General features: G+C 41.3%; 1 protein-coding gene across 2 annotated transcripts in view; it reads left to right on the top strand.

The window, feature by feature from the left end:
* Positions 1-13854: 13854 nt before the first annotated feature.
* The window catches only part of fbxl17 (F-box and leucine-rich repeat protein 17), a 706116-nt gene continuing 702277 nt past the window's right edge, over positions 13855-17693 (top strand). Inside the window, exon 1 of one of the 2 annotated variants that reach the window (XM_059969496.1) lies at positions 13855-14064. The gene's annotated coding sequence lies outside the window, so the exon portion shown is untranslated. The remainder of the gene's footprint in view (positions 14065-17693) is intronic. The other variant, XM_059969495.1, reaches the window with a different exon arrangement.

The raw sequence follows: 17693 nt of genomic DNA, 5'->3' as shown, positions 1-17693 counted from the left end.
CTCTCATATTCCAAAGATGTATGTGGGCATGCTACGTTGGCACTAGAAGCGTGCCAACACTTGTAGGCTGCCCCAGCACAATCCTCGCTGATTTGATTTGATGCATTTTACTGCATATTTTGAGATACGTGTGTACAAATAAAGCCAATGATTTTTAGATCCTTAATCCTTGGAGCCAATGTTGGTCAACAAACAAGGTATTCTCAACTGTAGTTTTCCCGACATGAATAAGAAATATGGCTTTGGTTGAAACAAACACATTGAATAATGTGAAGATTACAGTTGAAAGTATCCAAGCTGTAGTTTGAATTGTGCATTCTAATCTTGGGCAGGTTCATTAACTTCCCTAAGTTGTGGGCTGCCGTGGGGAAGCACTTGAGATGTTGATTGTTTGATTCTTGAATAGCTTGCATCATTTATTGAGGGCTCATGAATTCTTAAGTATTAACCATAGTTTTGACAGTGATTCTTTTTGGAGAAGTAGACATTGCTTATGGGGCCTATGGGAAATGTATGCAGAATTTCCTCTTGGGGGCCAGTTTTTATGTCTAAATGATTTGTTTCAAAACAGTTTGCTGCCAGAGTGTGTGTTATAATAAAAACACTAATATTGTTTTTCATATTTTGATAATGTAAAATGATCCTGCCATGTTAAAGTGCAGTTGCAAATTAAGAACACAAATGCTTCTCATTAACTTCAGTTAGAAACTAATCTCTATTGATTCCATACTTTTTGGCTGGTACAATCATGTAATCCAGATGACTTCAGTTCCAAACAGAATTTAATGTTGAGAATTTGGATACAATATCCACTAACATAGCTTCCCATTCTTTATGGGAAACTTTACAATGCAAAACAGTAAGAAGCCTCAAATACCAAGGAATTTATCTGAGGGTTAAAGAAGACATAGGCAAGATTCCCAATTTCCTTTTTTCTCTTAACTTGTGTCTGCCTCAGTTTCCTATGTGGATCACAAGGGGTAACATTTATTCCCCAAATATGACAGACAAAAGATCAACACTTGTACAGTTAGTAGATTTAACTTTTCAGATAAACTTCCCAGCAAATTGAAGAAATTTGTTGTGCAAAATCAGGTCAGCCATTTGTCTATTGGTGTTGCTACTTTGAAAGTTAACTCTAGCCTTGGCCCTACTTCTTTAGATATTGGTGCTCTTTCTTGGAAAGACTTGATCCTTTGCTTTGCTTGTGTAGCTTTCTGCAGGTGGGAGCAAGCTGAAAACTGATGGTAAGCTGAATGCTGGAGTTGATCACAAAGAAGGCATCACTGCTAAGTTCTCAAAAACTTAGGATTTGGCCTCCCACCGATTTCTCTAAAAAACCTCAGCAGATGCACTATTGTAGGTATCCTGTAGCATCCTTGTCTGGTGTGGCAATTCCAATGGACAGGAACACAAGGGGCTGCAAAGTTGTGGACACAGCCTGGTTTATCATGGGCACAGCCTTCACCCCCTACTGGCAACACCTACAGTACATGAGGCGGTGCCTTAAGAAGGTGGCATTTATTATCAAGAATCCCCACTATCTAGCCATGCACTTTACTTGCTGCTATCATCAGGCAGGAAGTATAGATACCTTAGGTCCCACACCAGCAAGTTCAGAAAGTTACTTTTCTTCAACCATCAGGTTCTGGGATGTCTTCAGGGCAAACTTGGTGCGGTGCAGCTCAACAGATGTGATTAAATGTTCACGTTTCAGCCTGCTATAGCTGAGAATCACAACTGTGCCCAAGGTCTGTGCAGTTAATCAAGATGTTTTAATGCAATTGAACAATCTATTTCTGTTTAAAATCGACAGAAATAATGCCCATTGTGGCTGCATTTTTCAATGGACTTCTTGTAGGAAATGTGGCTGTCGCTCAGGGCTGCTGGTGCATTTAAGAAAACAAGGTTTTCGATTCCTAATCCCAACTATCTCTGGCAAACGTACAGTAAATAAAATAGTCGATCTCAGAGCTGGAGTGTTGTATCAGAGGGACATTAGGATAGCGTGTGTCCTCTTCTTCATGGAATCTTAGTTAACCCCTTCCGTACGGGGTGCAGCGATTCAGATTGACGGGTTCACTACACACTGTCAGGATAGGACTGATGACTGATAGGTTCAATTACATTAAAACATCTTTATCAACTGGGCAGGCCTTTGATGCAGTTGTGATTCTCAGCTGTAGCAGGCTGAAACGGGGACCCCATGCAAGGCTTATTGAGAAAGTTAGGAGGCATGGGATCCAAGGAAACCTCGATCTGTGGATCCAGAATTGGCTTGCCCACAGAAGGCAAAGAGTGGTTGTGGATGGGTCATATTCTGCATGGAGGTCGGTGACCAATGGTGAGCCTCAGGGATCTGTTTTGGGACCCCTACTCTTTGTGATGTTTATAAATGACCTGGATGAAGAAGTGGAGGGATGGGTTAGTAAGTTTGCTGATGACACAAAGGTTGGGAGTGTTGTGAATAGTGTGGAGGGCTGTCAGAGGTTACAGTGGGACATTGATAGGCTGCAAAACTGGGCTGACAAGTGGCAGATGGAGATCAACCCAGATAAGTGTGAGGTGGTTCATTTTGGTAGGTCAAATATGATGGCAGAATATAGCATTAATGCAAGACTCTTGGCAGTGTGGAGGATCAGAGGAATCTTGAGGTCTAAGTCCACAGGACACTCAGAGCTACTATGGAGGTTGACTCTATGGTGAAGAATGCATACGGTGGATTGTCCTTCATCAACCTTGGGATTGAACTTAAGAACCAAGAGGTAATGTTGCAGCTATATAGGACCCTGGTCAGACCCCACTTGGAGTACTGTGCTCAATTCTGGTCGCCTCACTATAGGAAGGATATGGAAACCATAAAAAGGGTGCAGAGGAGATTTACAAGGATGTTGCCTGGATTGGGGAGCATGCCTTATGAGAATAGGTTGAGTGAACTCGGCCTTTTCTCCTTGAAGCAATGGAGGATGAAAGGTGACCTGATATAAGTGTATAAGATAATGAGAGGCATTGATTGTGTGGATAGTCAGAGGCTTTTTCCCCATGGCTGAAATAGCTAGCATGAGAGGGCATAGTTTTAAGGTGCTTGGAAGTAGGTACAGAGGAGATGTCAGGGGTAAGTTTTTTATGCAGTGAGTGGTGAGTGCATGGAATGGGCTGCCAGTGGCGGTGGTGGAGTCGGATACAATAGGGTCTTTTAAGAGACTCCTGGATAGGTACATGGAGCTTGGAAAAATAGAGGGCTATTAATAATCAGGTAGTTCTACGGTAAGGACATGTTCGGCACAGCTTTGAGGGCTGAAGGGCCTGTATTGTGCTGTAGGTTTTCTAAGTTTCTATATTGTACTTACTGTAATTGATTTATTTTTATCTATATTATCATGTATTGCATTGTACCGTTGCTGCTAAGTTAACAAATTTTATGACACAAGCCAGTGATATTAAACTTGATTCTGATTCTTAAACCTGCACAACCCTTAACACTGCCTCAGCAATGGAACACTACAGACTGTGAGCGTGATTTTTGGGATTAGGACATAAATATTTAGCTACTGACTTTGGCTACCAGTCTTCTCAGCTGAAAATGTACTGTGCATTTAATTGGGAGCGCAGCCCTGAACAATGGGTTCCTAAAAGGTGTAAATCCCCGTCCGGACAATGCTGATTAAAATTCATTTGGATGTCTGTGGTGTGGATGTTTAATACACTTCGTTTAATACATGCCCATGGTGATAGCTCATTTTCTATCCTTGCCGCCGCTTTCTGATTCCAGTACAAGTTACTCTTTATCTGCACATTCTCCAATCCCAGATCGTACTTGTTCAGCACCTCTATTACTTTCTCGTGTCTTACTTTATCAAAAGCCTTTTCATAGTCAATAAAGCATAAGTAGATGGTCTTTTGTGCCTCAGTGCATCTCCATGATGTTTCTAATCACAAATATTCCTTCCCTTGTCTCTGAGCCTTTATGAAAACCAAATTGCGTTTCTCCAATTTCATCGCTGATTGTACCTTCCATTCTGCCGAACACTATTTTCAACAGTAGCTTGATGCAGTGAGACATAATGCTTATGTTCACTACATTTTATCGTCCGTGGCTTTTTTGGTAAGGTGATAAATACCAATTTGAGAAAGTCCTCCGGAAGATTTCCTGTCCTACAAATGTTGTTTAATATTGCTAAAAGGTTCATTTTTCCTTTGGACCTAGTGATTTCAGAATTTTAGTGGAAATCTTATCTTCACCAGCCACCTTTCTGACTTTTAGACTCCGAATTGCACTTTCCATCTTTGACATCTTTGACAGTTTATCAATATTTATTCATTTGATTTAATTCTGGTAAATCTTCAATCCTGCTATCTTCAAGTAATTCCGAGATATACTCAACCCATCTGTCCATGATCTCTTCTTTTTCATAGTGTTATGAATGTGCCACCGCTCTGAGGGGCCGAAGCGTGTGGGGTAGCCCCCTCCTTTGTGAGAATCGCAAGATCACTATTAAGTCAGTTCAGGAGACCCAGGAAATGAGAGAAAGACATGCAGAATCCACAAAGAGTTGGAATGTGTCCTGGCCTCCGAAAGGCGGAACCATTGATACCGGCTATTGTCTCTTGGAGACGGGATTGTGTATTGAATCCTATACGATGCATCAAAGCCCCAGGCAATGAACCGAGGGGGAGGTTGGTGGAGGGATTGCGTCATCCCAACCTGATTGACATCTGAGACCCTGTGAGTCAGGATAAAAAGAGGGTCTGTGGGAACAGCCCCTCAGACGCACCAGAAGAAACGCTAGCGATCCTGTAATAGCAAAAGCCGGTGGGAAGGCCACATGCGTCCATTTCCATTTGCCCCGGAATTGGTGGTCCTTTACCACGGAAGAACGGTTTTTAGCTAACAGCGGGGAAATCAACTCCCAAAGACTCTCGAAGGATTGACATCATAAAAGGAATGGGCAAGTTTTAACCCGTCTTTCTCTCCAACCAGAAAGCTGCAGCTTGAATGAACTAAAGTGACTTTTATATTTCCATCGGACAATACATGATCCCCTAGACAACGATAGAGCTATTCCTTATTGATTATTATTATTATACACGCGCTTTTAGATTTAGTATTGACGACATATATTATCTGTATGTTTGCATTGATATTATTTTTGTGTATTTTTATCAATAAATACTTTTAAAAATAGTACCATCAGACTTCAACAGACCTCTCCACCTTTGCTGGTAAGTGACCCAGTTACGGGGTACGTAACAATAGCATGGATTACTACTACCATCTTTGAAATACCCAGCTGATGGCACGGTCCTCTTTAATTTCATCATATCCTTTCCCTTTTGGTGAAGGCCTCTATAATCATGACTTCGTTCATACTGCTCAATTTCTTCACACTGTCCATTCATCCAATTCTCTTTTGCTTCCTTGCATTTTCTTTGAATCAGGTTCGCCAAATTTGTTCAACCTCTACCGAGAATGGATTTTTTGGGAATGCGACCATCAGGAGACAGGTATTCCAATCGGAGGCTGGAAGGTGGATAACATCAGGTATGTGGACGACACCACATTGTTAGCTGACAGCAAAAGAAAACTGCAAATTATGCTGAATAAAGTGAATGAGAAAAGCCTTGACCACAGACTTAAAATCAACCCTAAGAAAACAAAATCGATGGTGGTAAAAACAAACACTAAAGACTCATTCATGATGTTATCGTTACAAGTGAATGGACAAGACATTGAACAGGTGCGAAAGTTTGAATATCTTGGCAGTTGTCCGACAGATGATGGGTGATGCAAAGTTGAGATCAGAAGGAGAATAGGTATGGCTAAGACCCTGTTCATGAAGCAAAAAGATCTACTATGCAATCGGAAGGTAGATATCCAAAGTAGAATCCGCTTCCTCGAGTGTTACGTATGGTCAGTGCTGAGGTATGGATCAGAAACATGGACCCTGAAGAAGGATAACATGAAACAAATTAATGCTTTTGAAATGTGGTACTATCGATGAATGTTGAAGATTAGTTGAGTAGAGAAAGTTTCAAATGAAAGGGTTTTGTTCGAAGTTGACAGACCATGGACATTGCTGGAGAAGATTATGAAGTTAAAAGTTGCTTATTGTGGACATGGTAAGCGGAGAGATAACATCTTGTCGGACTTACACTTTGGAAAGGCAGAGGGAAAGAACGGAAGAGGAAGGCAAAGAACAACATGGGTGGATAACGTCAAGGATTGGACCAAGCTGGACAAGACGAGGGATATTGTGGACAAATGTCGGGACAGAGCGGCGTGGAGGGAAATCGTCTGCCAACTGGAAATTTTAGATGCGACCTAACGACGACGCAGTGTGTATGTGAATCAGGAGGTGTGAAAATTGTATGTAATTTCAAAGAAAGCATTGTCCATACATTGTAAATATGGAGTTGCCCTTTGATGTTTGGTACATCAAGCCCGCATTGGCCTTTTGATCAAAAGTGCCTCCATATGATTCATGCTGTACCTTGTTTTGTCGAATGAAGAAGCTGTATCTACCGGTAATTTTCTCCAGTGGCTTCATTCATGCAACAACACAGACCACCTCTTGTATTACCAAGAACTGTATGAATTTGTCTTCTTTTTTTGCATTCAGGTCTTCACTTTTTCCCCTCTCTCTTAGTCATAGAAAAGTACAGCACAGGAACAGGCCATTCAGCCCTTCTAGTTTGTGCTGAACCATATAAACTGCCTAGTCTCATTGACCTGCACCCAGACCATAGCCCTCCAAATCCCTACTATTCATGTACCTATCCAATCTTCTCTTAAACATTGAAATTGAGCTGGCATGCCCCATTTGTGCTGGCAGCTCATTCCACACTCTCAGAACCCTCTGAGTGAAGAAGTTTCCCCTCATGTTCCCCTTAAACTTTTCACCTTTCACCCTTAACCTATGACATCTTGTTGTACTCCCACCTAATCTCAGAGCAAAAAGCCTGCTTGCATTTACCCCAGTGATTTCCAATGAGGGCGGTAACACCCCCCCCCCCCCCCGTTACATGTCCTAAGCGGGTGGTAGGGGAAATAGAAGTTGCAGGGTGCATTCAAGATTCTTTGTGGGCGGGGGGGGGGGGGGGGCTCAGCGACACGCTATCTTGAGGCACGAGACCTGACCAACTACTAGTAGAGCAGGCACTTACAGTAAAAAAGGATGAGGCTCTGGAATGTAGGAAGAGCCATAGCTTTGCAGGCGGTGAGCACTCGTCGTCACAACATGTTGGAAACTTGACAATCTCATCTGACTTTTCCAACCAAACAGAAGTTATTGGGGATGCATAGATTAGCAACCAGGGTGCCCAACAGTTCCCCTTGATTCACAGCATGGAATGAGTTCATGCAATTTAACAGTTGGTAAGTCAAGAAATCCCTCTCTACATATCTATGGAAAACAGTTCGCGCAACAATACAGCATTGGTTGGAACCAAACGGTGAAATAGAACCAATCAGTGAAGCTGCTGACCCCGAGGATTCCTCACGGTATTCAAAGCAGCCTCAGCTTCATATGTGTGGTGAAGAACCACCTTTGGGATTATGAGGCCTTACGTGATTGGTTAATTGCACTAACTAATTTAGCCCCGTAAATGATGGATAAATATGTATGAATCTTAAGGCAGTGAAACCTTGAATTCTAATCCTGCTATGAAACAGAAACTACAGATCAATGATGCCCCAGGTGTCTTATTTGTAATACTGTAGTGTATAATGAAGCCATGAAACTATCCAGATTGCAGGAACACTTCTGTAAAATACACCCTGAAAAGGCTACTTATGGTATTACTCAGTTCCAGTAGGTGAAAGAAGCATTTGAAAAGCGTTGCACACTTGAGTCATTTGCCAAGAAAGCTAAAAATGACCATAATCTTAGTCTCATTGCTTCTTACAACATTTCCAAAATGATAGCAGTGTGGAAAATAGCATATAATTGCTGAAAGATTAATAATGTGTGCTCTATCAGAAGTGCTCACCATTGTTCTCAAAATGGATACCAGTATTTTAAAATCAATTCCTCTGAGTAATAGCTCTGTAGCTCAACATATTGATGAAATCAGTGAAAACGTCAACTGTGTACAGAGCTACAAAAATCAGAATTTGGGATACAACTGGATGAGTCAACTGTGCGAGACAATGAGACATTACTAAAGGCATATGCACAGTTTATCAAAAATGGAAAAGTTTATGAAGATATTTTCTTTTGTAAAAGTTAAAAACAAATATCAATGGAGAATCAATCTACAAGCAGCTTAAAATGTATATTGAGGATAAAAGTATTATGATTAGGAACATGATTTCTTGTGCAACAGATAGAGCACTATATATGGCAGCTCGCCATGCTGGTTTAGTGGAATATATGAAAAACAATATTCTAAGCTTGTTGGCAATCCATTGTGTAATACATTGTTAACAGCTGGAAGCCAGAAACCTCAGCCAGTGACTTTTTTCAACCATAAAATTTTTCTATCTGCTATTAACAAAATAGCAGAATATTTCACTAGTTATGCCAAGATAATGATGAAGAGTTTGACCGCTTACTTCTTCACAGTGAAGTATGTTGGTTGTCAAAAGGCTGCTGCTTTAAATGTTTCTTTGATCTTTCTGACACTATGGTTGAATTTTTGCTTGAAGTTGAAAAGAACTTGGGAAACAAGACTGAACTTCTCAGTAGAGATGTGGCATACCTAGCCAATCTGTATGACAAAATGAACATTCTAAATATGAAACTGCAGGGTGAGAATTTCAATTTAATCCACAAAAAAAGTGCAGTGGTCCACTTATATCACAAAATTGAAAATATATAAGCAAAACATTAGGAAAGGAATGTTTTCACTGTTTCCCTGTATCGAAAGTAAGGCACTCTCTTTTGCAGACGGTGGTCTGCAAGAGTACCACTTGCACCTGCAGTCACTGAAGAAGGATTTTCAGAATCAATTCAAGGATTTGAATGATCTGGAAATTCTGGACTGGGTAATTAACCCATTTCTTTGCAAGGTGGAAGAACAGGAAGAAAGCTTGCAAGAAGAGATTATTGAAATTCTGAATGACGAAGAAGCAAAAATGCTTTACAAAAACGTCAGCTTTTGTAGGATGTGTCTACACTGTCATATGAAATTTCCTGGTCTTTGGAGAAGAGACAAACTGCTCTTCATTGCATTTCTAAACCTTACTAAAAAAGGCTTTAGTGCCTCACAGAACCACATACTCACAGAAAACAGAAATCACATAGGCATTGTTACACATGGGAATTTAAGGCTTTGGCTGTCACAACTTGAATCAGATATTTCACTCTTGCTAAAAACCATCAAGCTCAAGAATCATATTGATATCAAAGCTGCTGAAAAGAGCACAGGTATTGTGTGAGCTAGGTTTAAAGACAAATAAAAATTTAAAGCAGGATCTTATGTCTCATGTAGCATATGGTAGACAAGTTTTTACACTATGGGGGTGCCGGAAAGTATATTGTGCCTAAGAGGGGTACTGGCAAGAATGAAGGTGCTTTATGTGGGTGTTTGGCTAAAAAAGGTTGGGAAACATTGATTTATTCTATCTATATCCCTTATATGGTTGGTGGGATGGAGGTACATCTCTACCAAAGGAAGTGTAAGGCAGTCCTTTTCTCTGCTAGCCCTCAGGTCACCCTTAGGCAAGGTGTACAGTGCTTAGCACCCCCGATTATGGTTATGTGAAGCCATAGGAGCAGCTGGTGAATGACTGTATGAGCACAAGTGTTTATCACAAGTCCTGCTTATGCGACCACTGATGCCAGGCAGACAATCTCTGAAGAGCATTGATAATGGCTGGGATCATTTGTCTTTTAAAGATACTGTCCAGAAGAAGGCAATGGCAAAATACTACTGTAGAAAGATTTCCCAAGAATTTTCCATGGTCATGGGGGGGGAGAGTGAGGAGAATGAGGGTGCCAGTGGTGTGGGTGGGGGTCTTCCCCAGGGGCAACGATCCCTTGCTACTTCTTAGATAATGGACAGATGATCGCCCATGTCGTACAACACAGTGCATAATGATGATAATGAAACCCCTCATACTTTTGTATACCTCCATCAAATCTCTCCTCAATCTTCTATGTTCAAAGGAATAAAGTCCTAACCTACTCAATCTTTCTTTATAATTCAGTTCCTCTAGTCCTGGCAACATCCTTGTAAATTTCCTTTATACTCTTTCAACCTTATTTATACTTTTCTGTAGGTAAGTGACCTAAAATGCACACAATACTCCAAATTAGGCCTAACCAATGTCTTATACAACTTCAACATAACATCCCATCTCCTGTACTTAATACTTTGATTAACGAAGGCCAATGTGACAGTTAGAATGGTCTCCACGGTACATCTGTAGAAATTTTCAAGTGATTTTGGTGACATACCAAATCTCCCCAAACTCCTAATGAAATATACTGCTGTCATGCTTCTTTGTAGCCGCATTGATATGTTGGGACCAAGTTAGATCCTCAGATATTGTCACCCAGGAACATGAAATTGCGCACTCTTTCCACTTCTGATTCCTCTATGACTGGTGTGTGTTTCCTCATTTTACCCTTTCTGAAGTCCACAATCTGTTCTTTAGTCTCACTGACATTGAATGCAAGGTTGTTACTGTGACATCATTCAACTTACTGATACATCTCATTCTTGTACACCATCTTGTTTCCATCTGAAATTCTGCCAATAATGGTTGTATCGTTAGCAAATTTATAAATGCCTTTTGAGTTGTGTCTTGCCACACAGTCACGCGTGTAGACAGAGTAGAGCAGTGGGCTAAGCTCACTGTTTGAGGTGCACCAATGTTGATTCTCAGCGAGGTGGAAATTTTGTTACTGATACACATTCTTTTTTTTTCTTAACCAGGGCCTCAATATTTCTTGAAAACCAAGGTTCCCTACACCTGTTATCTTTACCTTTTATTTTGACAGGCACATACAAGCTTTGTGCTCACAAAATTTCACTTTTGCAAGTCTCCTACTGACCAAGTACACCTTTGCCAGTAAATAGCCTAACAAAACAAAAGAGATGGTTGTTGACCTCAGGAGGGCACGGAGCGACCACTCCCCACTGGCTCCTCGGTAGAGATTGTTAACAGCACCAAATTTCTTGGTGTTCACCTGGTGGAGAATCTCACCTGGTCCCTCAACACCAGCTCCATAGCAAAGAAAGCCCAGCAGCGTCTCTACTTTCTGCGAAGGCTGAGGAAAGTCCATCTCCCACCCCCCATCCTCATCACATTCTACAGGGGTTGTATTGAGAGCATCCTGAGCAGCTGCACCACTGCCTTGTTCAGAAATTGCACCATCTCGGATCGCAAGACCCTGCAGCAGATAGGGAGGTCAGCTGAGAAGATCATCAGGTTCTCTCTTCCCACCATCACGGACATTTACACTACACGCTGCATCCGCAAAGCAAACAGCATTGTGAAGGACCCCATGCACCCCTCATACAAGCTCTTCTCCCTCCTGCCGTCTGGGAAAAGGTACTGAAGCATTTGGGCTGTCACAACCAGACTACTTAACAGTTTCTTCCCCCAAGCTATCAAACTTGTGTATACCCAGAGCCTGGACTGACACCTTACTGCCCTATTGCCCTGTTTATTATTTATTGTAATGCCTGCACTGTTTTGTGCACGTTATGCAGTCCTGGGTAGGTCTGTAGTCTAGTGTGGTTGTTGTTTTTTTTTCTCTGTGTTATTTTTTTATGCAGTTCAGTCTAGTTTTTGTACTGTGTCATGTAACACCATGGTCCTGAAAAATATTGTCTCATTTTTACTATGCACTGTACATAGCAGTTATGGTCGAAATGACAATAAAAATGGCTTGACTTGACTTGACTTGACAATCCACCCTTAGACTATAAGACATAAGAGCAGAATTAGGCCATTCAGCCACTGACTCAGATCCTTTCTGATACCACCAAAATTGGCCTTTCTCCAATTTAGAAACTCAACCCGTGGACCAGACCTATCCTTTTCTATATTTACTTTAAAACTAATGACATTATGATCACTAAATGCAAAGTGTCTCCTACTCAAACTTTTGTCACCTGCCCTGTTTCATTCTTTAATAGCAGATCAAATATCACTCTCTCATTGGCACCTCTATGTACTGATTAAGGAAACTTCCCCAAACACATTTGACAAATCGTGTCCTATTACAGTAAGCGAGTCCCAGCTAATACGTGGAAAGTTTGTTTCTTACAACAATCTGCAATTTCTCTGTAAATGTGTTCCTCTTAATGTAGGAGTCCAATCCTCAGACTGTTGGATGATCTATAACAGTGGTCCCCAACGTCCAGGCCGAAGCAAGCAGCGGTGCCGCGGTAGCCAGGACGCACCCAGCACATCAGAGGATCTGGGCTGACATTTACATGCCGGGCGGCACCTAATTGATTAGCTTGTTTATTTGGGCTTTTTTCTTAAAGAAGTGCTGGGTGCATCCTGGCTACCACTGCACCGCTGCATGCTTTGTGGCCTGGTATCAGTTCGTGGCCCGGAGGTTGGGGACCGCTAGTCTATAATATATCCCTATTAACTTGGTCATACCTTTTTTATTCTGCAGTTTCTAAATAAAGCTTCTGAGTTCTCCAGACTGTCCTGACTGAACACTGTAGTGATATTTTCTCTGAGTAGTAATGCCTCCTCTCCCCCTTTAATCCCTTCCGCTTTGTCACATCTAAAACTATGGAACCTTGGAATATTGAGCTGCCAGTCCTGTCTTTCCTGCAACCAAGTCTCATGAATTGCTACAATATAATAATTCCATGTGTTGATTCATGCCCTGAGCTTATATGCCTTTTCAGTGTAATACCCTGGGAAAAGTTTCTTTCCGTTGAGGCAGTGTTTGGGTTATGGTTAGAGATAATGGGTGCTTTGGAATGAGGGGAGAGCATTTTTGTGCTGTGTGCTCTATGATGTTGTCTGCACCTATGTACCTGTGATGCTGCTGCAAGTAAATTTTCATTATAGTTATGTTCATGACAATAAACTTGCCTTGACCTGATTGTGATTGGAAGATGTGTGAGAGCAGGCTAGTGAGCTAGCTGACTGTGATCAGGATGGTTTCCAAAGTATAATTAATAATTAAAAAAAGAAAGAAAAACACTAGAAACTCTCAGCTGGTCAAGCAGCATCTGATCAGAGAAAGAAAGAAACAGGGACCAAGGTCTTGAAACATAAATTCTCTTTCACTTTCCATGGATGTTACCTGTCTTACAGAGTATTTCCAAAATTTTCTGATTTAACTTCAGATTTTCAGTATCTGGATTTTTCCAAAGATTTGTTACTCATTTTGGATAGGAGGTTGCAGGAAGTTACTGGCTTTTTATCAACTGATGGGTGTGACTTTAGGTTGGTTATAAACTGGCTGAAGTTAGAGAAGGGTTAATTCTGATGATCTCCCCTTTTCGATGGCAGGTTACAATGTGTTTGAACGCAGAAGAACATTTATCGGAGCATTACGTTGTGAAGTATTATTGATTATATTTATAGATTCATGAATATTACAAAATGCAGTGTGCAATTCACCCTTGGGAATGGCTCTATACTAAAATTATTACTGCAAATCCCCACTCACCTCACGCCTTCACGTGAGACAAAAGTCCAGCCTCTCCAAACTTTGAACACTCGCAAAGTTTGCTTCAGGGAAAAATAAAATCAACTTAAAAAAAAAGACTACCTAGCCTTCAACAAATGTCCTTACTTCGCGATACGTCACCTGACGTTACTTCAAAGCCCGGGCAGAGAAACCCGCCAGAGAACGGGTGACCCCGGCCGGCGCCGGCGCCGGGAGCCCACAGACGGCGACCAGAGGGCGGCCCCAGCCGTCAAGTGACGCTCCAGCAGTGGCGCCAATGAACTGCGGCGGTCGTCACTGCCGTGCTCAGTAGAAGAAGTAGGCCCTGCAGTATAGGAAGCTCCCAAGCAGTTTATGTTCGCTGTTTCTTTCAAACTGGCAATAGCCTTTTTTTTTGTAAATATAGAAATTATGACACCTCCCTGTACAAGGTTGCAAATGCATGAAAGCTAGGGAGGAATAGTCGCCGGTAGGTAGCACGTACTTTATGCTAACTTACTTACGGTTTCAGACATGCACTGGGCAGCTGAGGCCTTGTTTTAAACGAGTATCAGTAGCAGCTTTGCAGCTGAAATTTTAGATCTACGAATATCCCCACTGTGTGAGGGGAAACAAGGGGTGATACAGGCAGGGGGCTCGAGATTGATGGTTCTGGTGTTGAAGTTCTTGGGGATTTAAATATCGATAACAGAGGCTGCTGTTTTTAAAACATCACATTCAGTTCACAGCCTGAAAGAAAAGGTTGATTGTAAAGCCTTATAATAACGTATAATTAGAAGTGGTTTTTAAACTAAAATACTTTCTGATATTAAGGAATTTATTGCAGATGTAAACAATGCAAACTATTGGAAAACATTAGCCTCAAATCTAGGATTATAAATACTTTTTGGGTTTATAGATTTAGTGGCTGATGGTGCAGTTTCTACTACTTGTATTTCACCTAGATTAGTCATTTGAAATGGTGGTGTTTACATGTTTTTGTACAGTATTTACATTTAAAATGATTATATTACACATTAAACTCTGACATTGTATTTGAAAGCACTTTTGGTTTGAGATATTTTTGCAGGCCATGTTTTTGTTTCAAAATGATGCCCAAATCCCTACCCTTTTCTTTATTTCATAAAACGTACATGTATTAGGGTTGAACACGGTGCAATATTAACTGGGGTGTAATGGTTTTGTACTTGGTTAGTGAGAGTTATCCTTTAAAATAAAACATCAAGCTGATGTGTTTCAACAATGATTTTTTCAGTCTGAAACTTATTTTGTACATAAATGAAAAACATTCAAATAATATTCATATGTATTTTGCATATTGGAAGATGTGTGTACACAGAGTGTCTTGTTAATCAGAATTTATGATAAAATGACAATTGCATTTAAAGCTGATATTTCAAAGTATGTTTACCAAAGTCACAAAGTATCACAATATAGCAAGGATATTTTGATCCTTGTTTTGCGATCTGGGCAACACTTGTAAGATGTACCTGAATCTATTGGGATCATGTACTCTGTCTGGGGCTCGCGGTGTGGCATCCTGTATATCGGTGAGACCCGACGTAGATTGGGAGACTGCATCACCGAGTGCTTATGCTCCATCCACCAGAAAAAGCGGAATCTCCCAGTTTAATTCCACTTCCCACTCCCATTGTGATCTGTTGTGATGAGGCCACACTCCGGTTGGAGGAACGACATCTTGTCTTCTGTCTGGGTAGCCTCCAACCTGATGGCATGAATATCAATTTCTGGAACTTCTGGTAAAGCCTCTCCCCCTTTACCATTCCCCATCCCCTTTTCCCTCTCTCACATCTCCTTACGACCCATCGCCTCCCTCTGGTGCTCCTTTTCTTTCTTCCATGGCCTTCTGTCCTCTTCTGTCAGTTCTAACAGACTCCTCCCTTCTCCAGCCCTGTATCTCTTTCACCAATCAGCTCCCCAGCTCTTTACTTCATCCCTTCCCCTTCAGGTTTCACCTATCATCTTGTATTTCTCCCTCCTCTCCCCCACCTTCAAAACTCTACTCCTCATCTTTTTATTCTCCACTCCTGCTGAAGGGTCCTGGCCTGAAATGTCGACTGTACTCTTTTCCATAAATGCTGCCTGGCCTGCTGAGTTCCTCCAGCATTTTGTGTGTGTTGCTCAGATTTCCAGCATCTGCAGATTTTCTCTCGTTTGTGATAAGATCAGTATTTTCTCATTTTTCATTACCCTTAAGAAGGTGGTGAAGCCCTTCTGCCCCTCATCGTGAAGGTACTCTCACTGGGCTGATGGGGAGGCGATTCAGGATTTAGAAAAGTAAGGAATGACAGAATGGACCAAGAATTCATGGTGTCCAAGTATGAGGGAAGCTGACAACAGGTAGTATTCCTTGGTGGTAAGAGATGAAAGACTTGTGAGGTGGTGAGTAACTGCAATGCATTTTGTAGCTGTATACACTGCAGTCACGCTGATGGGAGGAATGGATGTTTGGGCTGGTGGATATGATGTCATCAGCAGGGTTGCTTTGTTTTAGCTGCATTGAGCTTCTTCAGAGCTATTGGATGTGCAGTAATCCGGATGTATAAAAGGGTGTTTTGTAGCTTCACCTGACTGCCATGGAAATGCTGGGTTACCACACAATAGTAAAGCCATTGAATGTCCAGGGTATGTTGCTGAATCCTCTCAGTTTGGAGAGATGATAATTGTCTGCTATTTGTGGCATAAATGTTACCTACTGTTTATCATGTATAAATGTTGTCTCGATACTGCTGCATGCAGGCAAGGATTGGTTCATCTGTTCAGGACTTGTGAATGGAAGTAACCATTGTGCGCTACTTAGATTATCAGAAGGCCTCTGACAAGGTGCCACGCATGAGGCTGCTTAACAAATTAAGAGCCCATGGTATTACAGAAAAGATTCTAGCATGGATAGAGCATTGTCTGGTTGGCAGGAGGCAAAGAGTGGGAATAAAGGGAGCCTTTTCTGGTTGGCTGCTAGTGACTAGTGGTGTTCCGCAAGGCTCTGTGTTGGGACCACTTATTTTTATGTTGGATGTCAATGATTTGGTTGTTGGAATTGATCGCTTTGTTTCCAAATTTGCAGATGATAATGAAGATAGGTGGAGGAGCATGTTGTTTTGAGGAAGGAGAGAGGCTCCAGAACTACTTAGATTAGGAGAATGGGCAAAAAAATGGTAGATGGAATATAGTGTCGTGAAGTGTATGTTCATGCACTTTGGTAGAAGAAGTAAAAGTGTAGACTATTTCTAAGTGCAGAGAAAATGTAAGAGTCTGAGGTGCAAAATGGCTTGGGACTCCTCGTGCAGGATTCCTTAAAGGATAATTTGCAGGTTGAATCACTGGTACAGAGGGCAAATGCGATGTTAACATTCATTTTGAGAAGACTAGAATATAACAGCAAGGATGAAATGTTGAGGCTTTATAAAATGGTGAGACCTCACTTGGAGTATTGTGAGTAGTTTTGGGCCTCTTATCTAAGAAAGGATGTGCTGACATGGGAGAGGATACAAAGGGGTTCACAAAAAAATGGTTCTAGGATCGAATGCTTATCATATGGCTCTGGGCCTGTACTCACTGGAATTTAGAAGAATGAGAGATGACCTCATTGAAACCTGTCTGATCAGCATACATCACTTCCAGTCTTGTCATTGAAGGAAGGATATTATTCCATCATTAGTTCTTTCATCAGTTTTTTAGATCCACTAGAAAAGGTTGTGCAGTGATGCCAAGTACATTGACTTCAGTTTTCCCACGCTTTCTTGATACCGTAGAAATATATGGAGTATTTCTTTTTCACTTTGATATCAAGGTCAGTCACTCTTGCTGGAATTCAGCTCTTTGGTTTGTGTTTGGAGCAAGTCTATGATGAGATCCAATTTGGAATGCTCCAAGTGAAAACTAAACAAGTCACATTGATTGAGCTATTGATGAGGAAGTACTACTGATAGCAATGGAAAGCTTTAACTACATTGCTTTGATTGAGAAGTGGTTACCAGGATTGGATTTTTCCTGCTTTTTTTTGTCTACGTAATGTATGTCGGTAATTTTTCACCTTGCCAGATACCCACTGTTATAACTACTAAAGCATCATTGCCA

This window comes from Hypanus sabinus, chromosome 5 (genome assembly GCF_030144855.1).
Source record: "Hypanus sabinus isolate sHypSab1 chromosome 5, sHypSab1.hap1, whole genome shotgun sequence".
NCBI lineage: Eukaryota > Metazoa > Chordata > Chondrichthyes > Myliobatiformes > Dasyatidae > Hypanus > Hypanus sabinus.
This window is presented reverse-complemented; position numbering and strand designations above follow the sequence as displayed.